We start from the raw sequence: 14615 nt of genomic DNA on the forward strand, positions 1-14615 counted from the left end.
TGAGACTCACACGGTAGGCGTGAGACTTGGTAGGCCTAAGTTTCGACTCCTCATCAAAGCGGGAAGTTCGTCAAGTGACAGCCAATGTGTCTGTTGCAGTATGTATGTATATCCCTATTATAAGTCGTTTATTAGTGTATTCTGTTTGGAAAGCCTCTCAGGAACGGTTTGGGCAAAATGCCCTCAAACCTCAAGGGTTTGAATTCCCCGATCAGGTGATACTAATCTTTTAACTTGGAACTAATTCGGGAGGGGTATGGTTTCTGTTCATCATAAATCATAAATGAGTGATATTGATATTTCAACAGCGTCTGTTAAAAATCTCTAACTTTTCTTCTTCTACTTCGTTCCACACAAAACGAGACTGCTTCTGTATTTAAAGCTTCAAGTCCCTCTAAATCATTACATGATCAAGTCTGGCAGTCATGAATTAAAACATTTTTTTCCATCGTGTAAAGCTGTATCATGGTTATGATTTCACTCGCCGCCATGACGTGACGAAGATTAAAATTCAATAACACATACACTTTGACAGTCCTAATTGACACCTCACATACTCGAGTGCGATTACAAAAAAAAAAACAAACAAACCCAGAAGGTCTTAATCAAAATCAGATTAAGTAAGAGCTCTTTCCACATGGTGCTCATGTGAAACATGCTTGCCACAAGCTGTGCACTGATTAACAACATCAACTATAAAGTACAGTTAATGGGAAATCACTGAATCAGAGACACTGAAATCGCTCAATGATTGTATAGAGCAATGTCACATTACATATCCTCATGGAAGGAACTTACATCACAAAAAGGGCCTATATGTAATTAAATCGTGGCGTTTTATTATATGTGACGACAGTGCAGATATAAACCAAACAAACAAGACAATACCAGTGTGTCATGGAGCCATGAAAACAAACTGATTAAATGATTAGATGTCAGTACAAGTCTACAGTACTTAGTGAGAGCGATAGTTATATCAATAATTCCAACAACAGAAGGTATTTGTTGTCATTAGCAGCGCAACGACAGAGGGACTCATAGGCTTTATACTGATAAAAATTAGGATGTTCGGAATAACTACTAATGATGGGTGCAGTATTCTTTAAAGCTGGATCCAAATCAGGTTCGAGGGCACTTGAGGGCAATAATGTTGAGGATATTTAGGCTGATAAAAAAAACCCGACAAAGACAGTGTTGAAGTAGACTAGCAGTACAACGTATTCTTTAAAGCTGAATCCAAAGTATGTTCGAGGGCACTTGAGGGCATTAATGTTGAGGATATTGAGGCTGATAATAAGAAAAATTAAAAAAAACCCGACAAAGACAGTGTTAAAGTAGACTAGCAGTACAGCGTATTCTTTAAAGCTGAATCCAAATTATGTTCGAGGGCACTTGAGGGCAATAATGTTGAGGATTTTGAGGCTGATAAAAACCAAACGACAAAGACAGTGTTAGAATAGACTAGCAGTACAACGTATTCTTTAAAGCTGAATCCAAAGTATGTTCGAGGGCACTTGAGGGCAATAATGTTGAGGATATTGAGGCTGATAAAAACCAAACGACAAAGACAGTGTTAGAATAGACTAGCAGTACAACGTATTCTTTAAAGCTAGATCCAAATTATGTTCGAGAGCACTTGAGGGCATTAATGTTGAGGATATTGAGGCTGATAAAAACCAAACGACAAAGACAGTGATGGAATAGACTAGCAGTGCAACGTATTCTTGGCTCACCCTCGACTTATTACGTTATAAATTATGTTCGTCGATGAGGGGAGGGGAGCGGTGTTTTTCCCCCATCGACTAGTCACGTACAGACAGCTGACTAATCCATTCACTTCACGACTAAAGGTTGACGAGTTGGCTGTTATAGTGTTTACATGCTAGACCTGATTAGACGTTGTACATGATGGAGTACCGCCCCCGCCCCGCCCCTCCCACCAGCTTTCTTCGAATAATATTCTACGAGTTCTCTGATAGGATGAAAACGATTCATTGAAGAGACTTTACAGTGACCGAGGCGCTAAAGTCATATATCGTCAACAATGGTCAAATTAAAAACAACTGATGTTCTCGAAACCGTTGTTTTCTTGATTTCGCTGACACTTGTTTTGCCTAACGCTAAATGCCCTTGCACTTATAAATCCATAGACAAGTGTAAATTGGTTTAATTGACCAGCTAAGCGAAATAATGAGGGATGTTTTCGACTTTGTTACTGTCCAATCTGAACTGAGAAAGCAAAAAAAAAAAAAAAAAACCCTTATAGGGGAATTAATATTTGCTTATTTAGATGCATAACATAAGGTATCTCAATGAAACCTATCAGGATACTCCCTGATCCGATGTGTAAATTAATGTTGACGGCCTTATGGCTAATGACTTATTCTCGTGTCAGACATTCCCGTCATATCAGTCAAGAAATCAAATTCAAAGACATTGGAATCAGGAGAAAACGCGAAAACAAAGACAGATTACACGATGTCATTTTGGGAGTAGAAATTCTCTTAACGTCACTTGAAATAATTACAGTGACACCAGACATAATTATCATGGTGTTTCAGATGATTGGGGATAAGAAGGAACTGCGTACAAGATGGCCGTCAGGTAGAATGCAGTCTTAGATGAAAAAAAGAGAAAATAGAAAGGAGTGTATATGTGACCGCGTAGCAATTGAACAACCAAAAAAATAACAGACGGCTTAATTTTATGACATAATTCAATAAAATGTTTGATTTAATAACATTAGCAGAGAGAACAATTCACGCATTGATACTGGAGATACTGGTACACTACTGCCATACGCCGTAATTGTCACTTCTGTTTACTACATGGCTTGCAATACGGCCAGTTTTAGTGATTACACTAAAAAACACACCGTCACCATTTCGAGCAACAACATAATATCACATTGGAATTGTGACGACAACAGCAACAACATTGGACAAATAATGAAATCATCGTCATCATAAGTATCAAAACTACACTCATTGGACAATGATGTATTGCAAAAAAAAAAAACATTATTGTAGTAGCAGTGTACGGTTGAGAGTAGGGTTACTGATGGTCTTTAATAGAAGAAGTTAACATCAGTTAGGTATTCTTTACGTCAAACGTTGTTTTAAAAAAAAGTGTCTAGCAAAAGATAACCAAGGGGAAAGCGTACGCCTGGGATACCTGCCAACATTGTCTATTCTTGCACCAGAAGCGACTTTATAGTGAGAGCGGATGGGGGAACTTGAGCGGAAGTGCTGGGGGAATGAATGAACTTGATGAATGAGAATTGTGTTGAATACATCGAAAAACCCTTTTCACGGTCAAAAGTGTAAGCTCTATGATATCCTTGATATTGTCTGAGAAAAATAGGGATTATCAAGGATTCCCTCCTTGCAAGCGATGTCGGTTATAAGAAGCTGCCTACTAGAATATGTGGACATTCGTCTGGCCGGATGTCACGCGCTATGTTACGCAGCATAATGGAAACACGGGTACGTGGAAGTATTTGAGTAGTAATCATTATTAACATTAAGCTTCATAGGCGATTACAGGGAAGTCGCATGAAAAGGTTAGTGTCGAAAACTCAAGAATACGTATAATAACGAAGGCTATTCTGTCATTTTTGCAGAGGGTTATATCACTTAAAGAAATTTTGATTTTATGTTTCAAGCGACTATAACACTGAAGCTATCAAAGTTGATCCCTTAACAAGTTTACAGTCTTCCCTTTTCTGTCCTTCTCTGTTCATATATCCATATTGTTTTGTTTCTCTTGTGGCGCGTCTGTGTTAACTTGTGTTATCTCCTTCACTTCTTATTTGCTCTTAACCGAGGTTTCATTTTTATGCCTCTTCATCGATATCGTCAGCATCATCATGATTATCAAAGTCCATGCATTTGGTAAAACAGCGAAATAATTCTTCAACGATCTAATCCCTCGGATGTGTGATCGTCACAGTATTTCACGGAGATTTTCATATCTGAGCGGAAACATATTGTTAATTTGCATTTTCGCAATGATACATCGTTTTCAGGCTGTGCTACCTCTGGTGCTCTTCATCTGTTGCCTCCTTGGAGCCTCCGCCCAAACTGAAAAAGGTAAGAAAAATCAGTATAAGATTTATATTCATGCGCATCACCCGCATGCACTCACGTGCAGCTGTAAAAGACGGCGTAAGTGTGTGTGGGGGGGGGGGGGGGGGGGGGCTGGGGGTATCTATATAATTACAACTGTCAGACACGTTGTCCCACTGCATAATCTATATGATGTAGGATCTGAAAAGAAATGTGAGAGGGGTCATACGACGGGAAATGATATAATGACCGGAGAGGGTACGCAGTACAGCTGTATCAAGGAGTTAATACAGACACTGTAGTTGAAAAAAAAAATCATGAAAGAGGCAATTAGCTTTAGACTATAACTCCTCACTGCATTGTGATATAGAGTACATAATACATAATATGGGGAGCGGCAGTAGCCCTATTTTCATCAACCCTCGACTGTTTTACTGTAGTATAATGTATGAGATATTCTCATTCAGCCCGCGCCCCACTTTCTTCTGGCATACCGTCTTCCCTCGTAATATTCTTTCACCTGTTCACGGTTCTCTCCAGTGAAATATCGCATACACGTGGTAGACGGCAAACTACTAGTATTATCAGATTATCATTATACAACACATCCCTGCAGCAAGCTGAAACATTTTCTGCGAGGAAAGTGTTTGTGAGTCTGCCAGTATTTCATATCGTGGACATTCTAGACAGACTTTGAGAAAACGTATGATAAAGAATTAGGCAAACTAAAAGGCGTGATCAACACAGGACTATCGTTTCTAGAACTATCGTTAAAAAGTTGTGCAAATTACAAATGTCAACGATGTGTTGAGACCCGTTGTTACGTTCAATGATAATGTCAGTTAGCCAAGATTTGTTTGTCTGTGTCCTGTATGATAAAAAATATCTCCTGTAATTGTACAAGCTAATGTGACTTTTTCACTGTCATAAAAGACATCAGCAACTACGAAAAAATGAGAGCTACCTTCGTTTTTTTTTTTTCAATCCTGTCTTTGCCGTATAACTCCACATGGACTGTGATTTATTATAGTCAGTTAAATGACATTAATTTTCATTTAGACAGTAAAGTATCAAACTGACTTTAGCAGCAATTCAAGCAATACAAAACTATTGTATGTCCTATCTACTGCAAATTGTGTATGAGTTGATCACTCTAAACAACACGCATTTCTAAGATCATGTTTTCTATTTTCATATTCACTTCCATCTATCTATACCCATCTATTAATTTATCTATCGTTCTATCTGTGGGTCTTCACTGATCACCCTGTCCACAGCTCTAACCCTGACGAGCCAAGAGATCAAGTCGGCCGTCATGGCCATGTGCAACCCGTACCTGGCGGCGAAGCGAGAGCCTCGCCGGTGTTCGAAGGAGCTTACCAATGGTCTGGTCAAGAAGAGCGAGTCTCCCGAGGTGTTCCTGGCTGCTGACGCCCGTCGACTGTGCACAGACGGGAAATCCCCGATGCGCTTCAAATCCGCCTGCCAACTGTTCGAGCACATGTGTGTACTGATGAACTTAGCCGACATTCAAGTGTGTCCAAACGTCGTAAGTTGCTCCCCCCCCCCAAATTCTCCTCATTTTCCATAACGTTTCTTGTTGTTGTTGCTGTTGTTGTTATTGTTGTAGCTGCTAGTGTTCTTGTTGTTGCTGCTGCTGCTGCTGTTGCTGTTGCTAGTGCTATTGTTGTTCTTTTTGTTAATGGCATCGATATAGAGAGCCACGATGATGCTAAAGGTAGGATTATGCATTGATAAATCTGTTGTGATTATTACATTGTTGAGTGTCGAAGTGGATGAAATTATGGACTGGGTACTGGTGGAGGTTCTGACGTTATTTGTCATTATTCCTTATTTTTATTGACAATGGGATCCTAATCATGCCGGCATATGGAGCGCTTGATTTTCTCCATAGGGGACAAAATGGCCGCCATCATGTACCCGACACATTCCAAAATATAATCTATGCTCTTCAATAATCTATGTTTCTGTTTAAATCTAGAGTTGCTTAATTTGTCTTTTGAACGGAAGGTACACGAGAGCCTACATGTATGTTCGCATATATGCATAAAATAACGCCTGCTCGTTTTCAGTCTGCATTGTGATAGAATAATGTTGGATATTTGAATTAATCATTTATCTGTTTCAACCGTCAGATTCAAATAATACTGTGCTCATTACTTCGTTCAATTGATTTTGTATTACGTTTATGTATGAAAAAGAAATGAAAGAGATCAAATCAAATCAAAATGAAATCAAAATTTCGACCTCCGCTGCAACGGTAATTTCCGTACCATGTTTGAATATAAAAAAATTTCACTCTTTTTTTCAAAGCTACTATATACGATTCTTTTTTTTTTCTGATGCAAGGCATCAATTGATACATTTCACTGCATCCCAACTCTCTTTAACGCGATAAATTGGGAAACTTGGCAAGTTATCTAGACAGCAATATTACGTGCAAGGAGGTAGAATTGTTCGTAATGCTTTGGCACTGTTTGGGATGAATAGTGATCAACCTGATATATTCGTATTACTGGAAATTAAAGGGATTGTATAGTTTTGGCTGAGACCCAACTTCAGCTTTCACATTTTTAGGTGAGATAATGACAAACCTCTTATGAAATATTAAAGAGTAACTCCAAGAGGGGACCAACATTTATTTGATGAAAATTGGTTTTGAAATGGCTAAGATATCCCCCCCCCAAAAAAAAAGGAGCAATACTAACGAAAGATGGGACTAACCTTTTATTATGATCGCTTTGTTATACTTTGTTTTTGGCTGTCTCAGCCATTCCAAAACCGATTTTCATCCATAAACGTTGAATTACTCTCAGAATGGTATGTTCTGTATCATAAGTTGTTTCTAGGTATCTAACAAAAAGTTAAAAGCCCCATCCTCATCTCCACCAATACTATACAATCCTTTCAAAATGATACAAAAACATGTTATTTGCGTTTTTCTCCAAAAGAAAATAACATCCCAATGTAATAAAAAAGACTTGCCTAGCATATTACATTTTCTCATTCTCACTTATGGCTGTGTGTGAATCCATTTCGTATCTCTACGATGCCAGTGCAAATTATTCACCATATTTTTTATATTTTGTATACTGAGCATCAAACTCTCTTTTTGGTTGTATTCTTCTACAACCAGGTAATCTACCAAATTTCCTTCACATATTGTGCGTAATTCGACAAGTTCATTATCATGGTCAACTAAACTCACTAACGAACTCTGTTGTAATTTTGTGATTCACGCATAGAATGTATTGGGATTGTTTCTTTCTTTCTTCTTTCTTTCCCCCTCCCTCCGTGGGAACTGGATAGTTTTTCTAACCGGAAATGGTGCATTCGAAACTGGCAAAATGATATGATATGTTATTCCTCTCCTCTAGCACGTCTTTTCAGATAATGTTATCACTAATTCTTCCCGTTATTTTTTTCCTTGTTTTCCAGGAGGCGTGAATGACCGTCAAACGACATGATGCCACAACCTTTGACCTCTGGTGATCTCTAATTCCGGTGTGTCACACTGACTTGACGATGATATCACAAACAAAATGTCATGTTTGAATTCTTGGAAAGGATGAAAAAGAAGTGTAAACGAGGGCAATTGATCCCTTCATTTAGAATTAATATCTTAACTTTCATAGAGAAAAGAAGTAACGGATAGTGTTCCATTTTCAGTGTAGACAGGAATGACTACCGTATTAGTCAGTGAGATACCAATATCATTTACACTAATGGCTACCTTGTGTTCATTGCCTTAATCTATACATTCAGACTTGTCAAGATATTCGTAGCTGATGCCGTCTTGGCTTCTTTCGCAGATAAGAACATACACTGAAAAGGCTTGATTTTGCAAATCCGAGTTTCACTGCTGAAGTATATGATATACTCACGCATTTGAAATACCGATCGAATGCTCGTCAAGTAATTTCGATTTGAAATGGATAAGTTATTATTGCTGCCATTTGCTACAATGGAAACAGCTTTTCTTTTTGAGTTACGTATTCCTCTTTTCTGTGGTAAGGTGCAATCAGAAGCATCTGCTTTGATTGGTGAAAATTAAAATAAACTATGCAAGAATGGGTAGAAAACGGACTACGAGACATGCGAAGCAGTAGGCCATAAATTTCTGAAAGTAGTCTATCAATGCACACGTTGCAATTTGACTTGATTTCCAAGATTATTCCCCGCACAATTTGGTATGAATAGCCATAAAATCTCATTTTGTCACAAATTTCTTCCTGTAGATCTTAGAAATAAACAAATACTCACACGAACATTATTTTTTTAATTAGTCGAACATGTTTGCATATAAAACTAGACACATTTATTTAAAACAATTCACGATTACGATGCAAATGAAAATAAACAGTAATAACAAAGACATTGTATTTCAGCATGACCGTTGTTATCATACAAATAAATACATGTGTGTGTTTATCCTGTATATTTTTTTTTTTCAGAAGACACATATAGGCCTGTAAGCCTACATAACAACAACTGACTAAGTTAACTCACCAACACGCTCAAGGACATGCTTATAGGCAATGAATACAATCATTACATTCACTCATTTACAGTAAGCACGCGATAATAACACAGAATGAAACATGACATACAGCTATTAGAACACAGAGACTGATAGACTAATAAAATGATCATGAACAATAATTACTGACAGACTGAAATAGCAAAATATGCATACAAAAAAATCAAGCATCTAACGATGTAAACGTATCAAATTGGCATTCATCATGAGATGTTTATTCAATGGAAATAAGGATAATGGGCTTAACGAACATAAGAAATGAGGAAAGATTTTTTTTTTCCAAGCCAAGCCATATTGGTGTAAACAGGGTTGGTCACCGAAAGGTGGTCGGCGAGATCAGTCTTCAGACGGATACATTTTTAAAAATCTTTTTGTTTTTATTAACGTATATATACAGGGTTTTACAATTTTAAGATGAACACACACTATAGAGATAAATATTTACAAAGTATATGTACAGTACATTATTGTATCACCTTTCATAAAAACAGTATTAACGTATCAACACATGATGTAGTTATCAGTTCAAAGTATAAAGACACATAGCAATTTCATCAAAAATACATAAAAATACCTAAACAACAGTTAAGATGAATAAGGCATTAAACAAGAAGGTAAAATGAGAAGAGACATTTCTTAAAAATTGCAACTAAACTTGTTTTTATTCTCAGCTATTCTGTGCTCAACCTTTCTTTTGTAATTCAAAAAACAATAAACGCAGAAAAAATGGCCTTTCATTTTCAAATCTGCATCTGTAAATGTGAAACTTATGATATAAAAAGAGGCAATTAATAATCTGGCCATGAGTTTTAGATACAATTCATCGGACTTCAGGGGGGCATTTCATGAAGCAATTTGTCAGATATTTCGTCTGACAAACTGTTAAAAGCTACTGAAATCCTTGCTTCTGATTGGCTGAAAGCAAATTTGTCCGACAAGTTGTTGGACAAAATGCTTCATGAAATGCCCCCCAGAACGCTAGCAATGAAAACATGATCCCGGGGTTCGCTGCTCGTTTGAAATCTGGGGTCATTATTGACACTTCGTAGTCAGAGTAACGGCAGGTTGCAAAATAATTACAATTAGTCACTGAAGTATAAAGAGTGGCATCATTGATAAGGTTCGCAGGAAAAGCGATTTGCCACGAAAATTGGTTTTTTGACATGCATTTATGAATAGATGAAATGTCGACACTTCACCATTAATTATGCAAGAGGTCTTGGCTGTTAGTGTAGGCCGGTGACAGTAAGATGTGACTGAACAGATGTAGATCAGAAATGTAGGCGCAGGCGGGGAGTCTGTGAACATTTTTACTTCGCCACTTGGTCACGCCCTTACGATCTTGCCAGAGCGTCGAGCTGACGCTTCAAGATTTTAACCGTTCTCCTTGTTTGTGCTATGCCGAGGGGAACATCCGCTCGAAAGTAACTAGACGAAAAGGTGTTGATAACGCGCCGTCGCGGCCTGTATAAGGCGCCGTCGGCATGGACGAAAGGTCTTAAATTACTGGATTGGTTGAAAAACTTGAGAACTTGACAAGAAAAGCGACAAGAGGCTTCGGTCTGCCTGTTCGTAGCTTCCAGGCCTTGGGACAATAAATCATTTTATATCAGTATAATTCTTGGCAGACCGCATTGCCTGCGTCAAGTTTTGCCGATTACAATTATACAATCAACATACTCTCAGTAGTTACCATTATATTGATTTTGTTTGTGACATTTTGTGTTTCGCTTCGTGCAACCGCTGTCAAATACAATTATATGAGAAAGACAATTTTGGTAGAATTTTAAAAAAAACGGTAAACGCAAGTATAATGACACCTTTGCCCTCGTTATTTGGCTTAGAGCGGGAATAATTGTTGATATACCGACAATTTCATAAGAAGAAAAATTATACCTACAAAGAATCAACTCACAATTCAGATATATTGAATCAACAAACATTTTAATTATTTATGCTTGATAGATGCAAACAACAATCATTATTCTGATAGAGTCTGATAAGAAACTATGCAAATGAAAATCATATATACTGTACAAAACATGACATATAAACAATGAACAATCATATCATAGGACATTACATGACGTTTTAAGACAATCTAATTTCAAAGATAAGACAAAGTAATTATAATGAAAATGCATCGATTGTAAATTACGAATATGCATTACATCCGCATCATAATATCTTTTAAAGGAACATTTGGCAAGTTTGATGTGTTATATTTGTCTAGTTTCTTATGTAATCGCACTGTATCTAGTGTCCCCCACATAGCAGAATAAAATGAATTTAACGACAAGTTTTCATCTGGGAGATTTGGCAATCAGAAGTCTTCGCGCGCTTTAGCATGTTAACTTAATGTTCTATGAAGTTGAGTTGACGTCCATATGGGGAAAATATGAAAATCGTTTTCGTTGCACAAGCATTAAGAGAAAAAAATACCCGATTGAAACATGCTTAAACTTCTTGTGTAAGATATTTATTTGAATAAATTGATATTTTGATATTTCAAACATGAAATTTCGAGGTGATTTCATGCAGATTGTCATTGCGGCATGTTAGGTATATACCATACCTAAATGTGATATAGAAGATTACGGTGTGTTCACGTGTGTTCGTGTATATACATTATATATATATATATATATATATATATATATATATATATATATGTGTGTGTGTGTGTGTGTGTGTGTGTGCGTGTGTGTGTGTGCGTGGGTGTATGTGTGTGTGTGTGTGTGTGTGTGTGTGTAGTATTGTTTTGGGTGTTTTGTGTGGGTGTGCTTGGAAACAGTAAAAATAGGATGTAAACTGGGGAAGACGCAGATCAACCTGCTAAACCTTGCCTATAGCCTCACACACCGTTAATATTGAGCAGCCTTATGATGTATGGAAGAGCACTTTTCCTGTATTGTTCCGTTTTACAACGGACTTCTGAGTAAGCATGTGTTACGGTCTTATAGTGTAACTCGGTCTTAAAGTGTAACTCGATGCCTACGCTACTGAAAATGTGTCAGAGAGATGCGGATGCGGTCGCGCACACATTTCATAGTCCAATGTGTTGGTATACCTACCGTGGCGGAAAAAAAAAGAATGAAAGGGGAAAATCGATATGTCAATAATGATTACACAAATAAAAGACACACACACACACACACACACACACATACACAGAAAGATACAGTAGAAAGAAAGGAAAGGCATAAGGAAAGAAAAAGAGATAACAATTATGCAGGGCGCGGGCCTACCTGAAAACGTTAAAAGGGTAGTTTTCATCATCATACGCATTCAATCGTTTTAATTCAAATTAGTATATACGTTTTTCAACATAATATGAATAAATTCATTATTATGAATGAGTACATAGTCATCATAAACGAATACAAACCTCATAAGGGCATGAACTTATTTTGTCACGCAATGCAATAACAAAACTTATGTTGTCCTATTGCAGATTAATTACATGCATTAAGCAAAGAACGTATAGGGGTTTACTAGAAAGCACTAGTTTGATGTGTACCCCTTGAAGTATAACTACTCTATAGAAAATAGAGAAAGAAAAATGGAGCGAGGAAGAGAAAGAGAGCAAATTCAAAATTACTGTTTTGCAAAAGAACTAAGGAATTACCTATACTCAGGATAACTAGAAGCCTTTAATCCTACCCCCACCACTTCCTATGTTTTAGCTATCGTTTAATAGCTTTTAGTTATATCAAATGGTCTACATGAATAATGTTGACTGGTCATAACGTAGTCGCGTGACTAATGCAGCGAGAATCAGAATTATTATCGCCTGCTGTGACGTCACGTAAGGTCATGTAATTCCAGAATCTAATGACGTGCAATGCGTGCATTATTGCTGCCTCTTCTTGTAATGTAACGCTCACCCGCGGCAGACATTGTTTTTTTTTTCTTTTTCTTTCTTTTTGCAGATGCGATTGAACTATGATCTCTTGGAGAAAAATGTAACTTTCGCGGGGATGTCAATAACCTCTCAACAGGCAATAGCTGTATAATATTAAATTGAATTACTTTATGCCTTTATATTTCATATCTTGCGTTTCTTGCTAACAACGACTAAAGCTACGGTCACAAGGGTTCGTACGAACGATGTGTTCGTACGAATGTCACTGTTCATACGAATTCTGGAGTTCGTAGAGATTTGTAGATAGGGTACAGATTCTTACGGCCTTCTTATACGAATTTCGTAAGAACACTGTTAAATTCGCAAGGACAACTTAAGACCTTTTAGAGAAAAAAAATATTTTCTGTTATACAATGACCCTAGAATTCGTACGTTTTTCGTAAGAATGCCTTGAGTTATTCTTTCGTTAGACTCACGGCCATCTTGTGATTTCTTTTTGTCGTAAAATTGTCGTACGTGCAACTCACGGTACTCTCAAGTCATTTGTAAGAAGATTTAACGATTGTTTTCGGGTATATTTTCTCGGGTTGTTCAAAAGATGCTGCCGTGACCTGTCAAAAATTTTGTGACAGTTCCCAAAGAAAGTTTTATACTTAAGATGGCAGTATGGTGCAAAGAAGACTGCAACTGCAGCTGCATCTGCAAGTAGAGGAGGAGGAGGAAGAAGAAGATCGAGTGGTTGTGTACCTATAGACCGATTCAAGCGACTGTTCATGGAAGTGCGCCCTCTTAAGGCGACGCCATAACTGGGGGCCAAACAGGCCGGGTCGGCAAGCGCCGTGCGTGCATGGCAAGGGTGCCAGCGGCAGCCAGTGCTTTTTACCAACCGGCGCCAGCCGGCCAGCTAGCTATCTCTGGCGCTGGCAGCGATCGACGCATCTGGATTTGTGACAACTAGAGTCTACTTTTGTTTTGCTAGCTAATTAAAAATAGATAAAATCAAACAACTTATACCGACTATGAGCGAATGGGTAGATGACATACGGCTGTAGCCAAAACTTGAATTTCAAGGTAAATATCGGTACGATCCGTGAATGTTTGTAGACTCTATTTCTTTGGCGATGACTTGGGTACTCGCGTGTAAGCCCCGTACGGTATATTCACATTCGTGTAAGACTTGCAAGAGAATAAAAGCCGCTGGGGAGAATTGTTGCTAGGGACAGGCAGACGTCTTGCTAATAAGCCTAGGCTGTTGTCAAGTTAACTGATATAATTAAATACAAATAATGAATAAGAATCTTGAGCTCGATTATGGCACGATAAATTACAAGCTAGCCTATCGGTTAATTCAACCTTTTTAGGGCAGGCTTTTGCCTTTACTCGGGGAGTGTCGGGCCAGTTGCAGGGTAGAATCTGTCTAACATTAGATCTTGTCTAGAAATCTAGGCAAGATTCCAGACTAGATCTAGACCTATTGACTTCTAGAACCCTACATCCTATATCATTTTCGGATGTCGATAACTTCAGGCAAGCCTATAACTGAATAAACCAAACGGAATATAAATCTAGGCGTTTCTAGACCGTATAATATGCCTAAACTTAAGTTAAGTTACGACTACGTCGCCTGATGTCTACAAGCAAAACTTCTACTGTTTTAGGTCTAAGTAACCTTAAATAGCATCATGCTAGCACATGGACAATCAACAAAAGTGATTTTTAAGTCATACTTTCTTAGTATTATTGTGAAACGGATGTTTGCCACCATCCATGGTTTAATGGTATCACTTTATCAAAAGTCAAATTCAGAGTTCCAGGCCAAAATTGAATAGGCCTAGATGGTCAATTCAGTGCTGAACATTGAAGAAGTGAAAACAATATAAGAATTTAACGCATCTTGAAACATTTATTTAGCTGTAGTGTAGGCTGTAAAATGTTTGTCATAATAATAAAGTCTAGCCAGGAAGTGTATTCTAACTTTGGCAAGTAGGACACCAAGGATAAAACAAAACAAAACAGTGAATTATCATATTCTTTGATCTAAACTTGTCTTCTAAGATGAACAACATTTTACGAATATGCAGTGATAACCTAATTAGAGAATCTAGAAGACATAGTTTGTTTT

Source organism: Diadema antillarum, unplaced genomic scaffold (assembly GCF_040938485.1).
Source record: "Diadema antillarum isolate AM-2024a unplaced genomic scaffold, OU_Dant_1.0 seq00000740_RagTag, whole genome shotgun sequence".
Taxonomy (NCBI): Eukaryota; Metazoa; Echinodermata; class Echinoidea; order Diadematoida; family Diadematidae; genus Diadema; species Diadema antillarum.